Here is a 6,488-nt window from a genome sequence, read left to right on the forward strand (position 1 = left end):
TTCGGCTCGGTGACGGTAATCGGCGGCCGGTGCGAGTCGACCACGACTCGTCAGGGATTCGATCGATCGATGATCGCATCGAAAGTGCCATTCAATAGGAGCCGGCGTCGCACGTTGTTATCGCATGTATATAACCCTAGAATTGTTCTGTAAAAATTGTCGGTATCATATTTGATAGATATAAATTGTTGATATCTGCCATAATAAATAATTGTAAATTTTATATAATTAAGGCCTAACGACTGTCTTAAGTTATGGTAATTATTGTTGTATAAGGTCTGTCGAAATTTCAGCCGAGCTACGGTACTAGAATTCGCCCAGCTCATTTGTTGATTATTGGACGTGATAATGAGTGTTGGCGGCGAGTCTGCCGAGCTTGCGCTCACACATATCACTGTAGTTTCGCTCGTCCTGTGGCATTTACTCGTCGACGCGTTTGACGCTATATTTGGATCGTTTGCATTTTTCTAGTCTTTTAGAATCGACGTAGACTTGGTTGCATAACGTTTGCGCTCCTGCGTTTTGTACTCTTTTAGATCTTACATTTACAAGCCAGCCTAGTTAACTGTATTTTATGTACGCATTTGAAGTGCAGCTTTTAAATATGCTATTCGGTTAATTGTAAGCGTTGTATTTTGGTTGTAGTTGCGGTACTCACAGGTTAGTTTAGACGTTTGTGCATGCCGGTTTGCTGTTTGGTTTCGTTATGTTAGTGCCACTCACAAATTGCCTCAAACGGTGTAACGTATTAGTATGAGCTGGAACATGTTGACGTTGTCTTTGAAGACCAAATTAAGATTTGACGTATAAGCTAGCCTTCGAGCGGGCTGCGGGTGTGGCGGCTCGCGAAGGTCTTCCGGAAGCCCTCGGCGCTCGGCCCTTGATGATCGCTTGCTCTGTGATGTGAAGGCCAATAGATAATTTTGTATCAAAACTTGTATAACTAACATTTTATTGTATATCTTTAGAATTACTATAACTTTACCACGTTGAAGTCCACTGTCTTTAAATATTTATTATTTTATTGTTGCACTGATTTTGTTATGTTCAATGTTTTATTTCGTGTTTAAACCACCTTATTGTAAATATTGTACCTTATACTCGTTCTTATTATTTTAGTTCTGAGCTGTCGCAGACTTTTATGTTGTATTTTATGGTAAAATTAATATGCATTCAATGTGGATGTACTGAAAATTATTGGAAATAATATTGATTTGTTTAAAATGGATATTTTCTTTTCTTACCCTCTCACTTTTCTACATGGAAATCCGCTTGAATATACCGCATTTGATTTAAGAAAATTAAAATAGACCTAAGTAATGCACGGACGTTTTCCTCGTGGACCAACTTGCACTTTATTAAATCCTTTTTTTGTTGGCGCAATTCTTTATTTACTACATACATATACACATAAAATCACGCCTCTTTCCCGGAGGGGTAGACATCTTTCCACTTGCCACGATCTCTGCATACTTCCTTTGCTTCATCTACATTCATAACTTTTGGTGGTTTCGGATACTCTTGACCTGACCCTTTGCCAGGACGTCCTTAATTTGATCAATATACGTTCGTCTAGGCCTTCCCACTCCGAACTTTCCCCCCACATTCTCCTTGTATATCTGCTTAGTCAACCTGCTTTCATTCATCCTCTCCACATGACCAAACCATCTTAACATGCCCTTTTCTATTCTCTTCATAACAACATTCCCTTATCACGCTGTTCCTTATCCGGTCACTCATTTCACACCCATCATAGTCCTTAACGCTCTCAATCTAGAGATATTTCGCCTTAACAAAAAAGTTGTTCAGTCTGTTGAGTCACCGCGAAGGTCTGGAACACTTGATGCAGTGCTACGTTCAGCTACGCGAATGAAATTTTGGGCATCAGCAAGTAGGTACTCACAGATATGCAAATTTTTTTGGGGCCGATCCCCATCAATGTTTTCAATGGTTTAACTATGAAGATTAACTATAAATAGTGCGCAGTTACTGTACACAGGTGTACAATAATACCCGGGGCGATGGATAATTGCAATGGCCTCTGGTAACGTAAGGATACATGGTGCACTTATAAGCGCGATCATGAAATCTAAACTACTAGAAAAGAAAGCGCTTGAAACATATTTTCGCGTTATAGGCTCTGTCTACCCTGGAATACCTGGAATAAAGACGTGACGTATGTAGACAAAGTATCGGCAAAAGAAGTAACTCCATGAGTTTCATATTATTAAGTCTGATCCCTGGCACAAAGTACCTACGATCTAAATATCCTTTTGTTGACGCCTATTTAATACGCCCCACTTTTCACGCCACGCCTTTGTTAATTTTCTGTTTCTTTTTGTTTATGCGAGTAATGGGTACATAGTTTTTCCTAAGATTTCCCACGCACTCATGCCTGCAAATAAAAACTAATACACCTTTAAAGTGTCTATTACATTTTTATCAGTGAGTAGCTATACGATTCCCGTGAAGAGCTATTAACCTGGTTAAAAATACCTTAATTTTATTGAAGGCGTGTTCCCGGTTGCCCCTCTGCCATTAAGCTTCGAGGTCTGGGGTGCGCTAGTTGCTAGATAAATGGGTATATGAATCTCACCTTATTTTCCCCAGTTAATATACAAAACTAACGATGTAATCAACATCTGTGCAAGTTTTTTGAAACTCATATTTAATTATTTTTAAATTTTTGAAGGTAAGTACTAACTAATCTTTTTGGAAAATAATTTTCGTTTTGTTAACGCAATTACGTACCTAGGTACTCTTTCTCTGTGGTAAATTTATAAAAACACTGGAGCCTGTTAATCTGTGTTTCCCTTTTCGTGGTCAGGATCACACTCGGATAGCGGTTCTTTTGATAAATACATGTTTCTTATTCATTATTATTCATAACTCCAATATTACTTTAATAAAATGTATAGACCATTAAGATGCAGTTGAATGAGATATCCTGTCTTCAATTCTTTTATTGAAAGTTCACAGTAGATGTAGTCTAGATTTTTCAGCATTGCAAAATGACCTGACCTACAAAAATTGTTCAAAAACATACATTTTTGATGCATTTACCTTATAACCATACATACAAGAATAAGCTGTTTTTGTAAGTATAACATTATGAAGAATATGATCAGGTGGGGTGGTGAGTGTCCATTTTACACATAAATAATAGGTATATTTTTGTTATAATAGTGTCTTACATATAATTACTACATATAGTTTATTATTCTTAGTAACAATAATAACCTATAATAAATCAACTTATACAAAACAAAAACACCTAATTAACAAAGTATTATTAATTATCTATCTGTAACTATTTTAAAGAAAATCTTTAATAAAAATGTTACAAATGATTAACTAGTATACAGCTTCTGCATCTGAAAAACTCATAAGTATGCTACAATTTCACACAAGCGAAGCTGCAGGAGGATATAAGTTATCAAATAAGCCCCGGGCCTCGGGACCCAAAGCATTAAGGGGGAGGGGGCAACCCGTTAACATGAGAGAGTCATTTTCCATTTTCTCTCTTTCTTTTTGTGATGGTTTGCCACTGATGAGCAAATACCTACCTGTTTTTTATAAACCCTACATTTTTGTGAAAGGTATAAGCGAGGGTAAGTCAGCAGGGTACAAAGCGTGTTGCCCGAAGAAGTTCATTAAAAAATTATAGATATTGTTACAATTTCAAATTACATAAGTTAACACTTAAAAATAAAAAATGCTAGAAAATTTAAAGATGCTCTGAAAAAAAAACAATCACCATAAAATAGACGCGACATACTCGTAATAATAATAATATGATCTCTCCTAGGCAAAATTCCATCGAAATCCAATGTAATGGAAATTCAAGCAAAACTACGTTTTCTGAAAATTTTGCAATGCAGGCGCCTAATATGTTGGTATACAGCTAAAATTATACTTAGTTCTAAACTCGAAATAGGTAGGTATAGTATATTAAGCATTATTATAAGGTAAATGTAAGTTTACACAATAATTAAAATAATAAAATAGTTAATAATATTCTGACAAAGTTGACTGATAAACCTTGATTTGGCTCACGAGGTTACCGTCCGTCATTGTCCCGGTAGTAGTGTCTGCGATTGGTCTAATACGCAAGAGTCTCGACCTACATCTAAAGAGGCTCTTGCTAGATTGCTGCATCAAGGGTCAGATGCAGAAGAAGGCAGTACTTCGTAGCAACGCACGCATCGTCAGAAGGTTTCTTCCTCTGTAGGCCTAACTACTATAGTTTGATTCCAATTCCACTGCTGGTAAACAACTAAGTAAATAATTTTTTATATTTTTATTTATATATTAGGTATATTTTATAAATATGTGATTTAGGAAATTTAAATAAGTAAGTGAATAATAAGATTATCCATTATTTTTTTATTTATAAGGCATAAAAGAACATCTTAAAGTAACTTGGACTGCAACTTTGAACAAGAGTCATGCGCGTATTAAAGTGTTATGTAGGGACTTTACTTTCTATTAATGTGATTTTTTTGGGTGACACACAATTAGTTTATTATTATTTATTTGTTTCTGTATTATTTTCTGGGGTTTTTTCAAGAAACCCAGAGTATTTTGTAAGCATGATTAAACAAAATGAAAAATAATGCTGGAAATGGGATGGATACATAAAAATAATACTTTTTCGTATATAAGTATAGCACATGACCCTGAACACTTTATAATTGAATAAAACATTTTAAAGAGGTATTTATTGTACTAATATTTAGTTGTAGAAAATATTTTTTGCCATATTTTTAAAGCAAAAGCATTTTTTAAGATGACAGTAGCAAAGCTACTTTATGATATTGAAAATATAAGATAGTACTTAACTATTCTGTTTCATAATGACCATAGTTGATTCTTTTCATTTTAGTTGTGTAAAATAACTACTATCTTACAAAAACTTAACAAAAAAAACACAACTAAAATGAAAAATAAAATTGAAGTTTTTTTACAAAATCAAAATAAAATAAATTTCAGTAGAAAGAAGTTCAAAGCGTTCATTAATATAACCATTTATAAAAATTTTAAACAAAACAAGTGTTTAGTTGTTGTTGAAAGATAGGCTTCGTAGCGTGGGCTGTAGGCCAGACTTCCGTCGGCAAATTTTCAGCGCGACTCAATTAGTTTCTGATATTCTTTGGCGCTGTGTGCAATAACAAGTTTCCGCAATTATATATTCTTCTTCTTCAGGTTTCAGCTGTCTTGTGCCGTCCTCCGATGTTTATACATATCAGCGATACAAACGGACGAAGATCCCACCGACCATTTACAACCGGCCGACGGGAATTTCATCCGGGCGTAGCACTTGATATTTCTTCTCTTTAAGCGGATAATCTGTTTCCTGTGAGCTTCATTATTCTTCTTTCTTTTTCCTTCTTGACATTAATTACTGTACTGTAGTTAGTATTTAAGCTAAATACTTAATCTAATTTATATAATTATTACAATAGGAGGAGAGACAATATATACACAATAAAATTATTACAAGAATGTTAAGTAGTCTGTAATGGAAGGTTAATTTATGTTTATATATAGCGGGCTGATAAAATAAGTATTCTTAATTATTTTTTGCTAGTTACTTCACTATTAGCAAAAAATAATTTACAGTAAAAAGTGTACCGCCTATGTCATTGCACAAAAAACTCGTGCACGCCGCGGACTTTGAAAACATTTGAATTAGTTTTCAAATTCAGTTTCTAATTGCTAAATAAAGATATACAATATTATATGAAATAAATCTGGTACAAGCATCATCGACATAACAAAGAAAATGATTCCGTTCACACAAAAAAGGGGACTAATCGTGAATCATTACAAAAACAAGTCTGTACGTGTAAACCGATGCGCCCGGCAACGGACGGATTCATTATCTTTGGTTGAACCAAAGTACAAAGCGAAGTCGTTAATAGAAGCAAAAATAATAATTTTCACCTGTAATTCGCGGCGGATGCTAATGAATGTAGATTCAGCTCGGGTGAAATAAGCGCTCGGTTGGGTGACTTGTGGCGACCTTCGAACGGTGCGAGCGCGGCACGGAGGAGCGCGGCGCCGGCGTCGGCGGTGAACGAACTCACCTTGACAAATGCACCATTTGGCATTGTTCGCGGGAAAACCGGCGGCCTTGCGCGCGCGCCGCGCCGCCGACTGTCTCGGCCAATCCCGAGCCTTCGCGCCACAGCCTGCGCTGGTTTCGGCCACTTGATTGAGCGAGAGTTTGGCGCGAGCGTCGCCTCGCGTTCGCACCGCAGCGCCACGGTTCCGGAGTGAAACCGAAACATTGATGACGTTTCATCAACCTTGCTTGCGATGAAAAATACGGGCATGTGGGCATAATCATTTCATTTCACGAATTTGGGCAGCTCTGTTTTACATTGTTTTAAGTAGAAATCTATATTTTAATAAATACTTTTCAACATTAGTTAATGCCTCACTCAAAGTGAACTTAAGTGAAAAAGTTCTCTTATAAGAAATAA

Source organism: Amyelois transitella, chromosome 13 (genome assembly GCF_032362555.1).
Source record: "Amyelois transitella isolate CPQ chromosome 13, ilAmyTran1.1, whole genome shotgun sequence".
NCBI lineage: Eukaryota > Metazoa > Arthropoda > Insecta > Lepidoptera > Pyralidae > Amyelois > Amyelois transitella.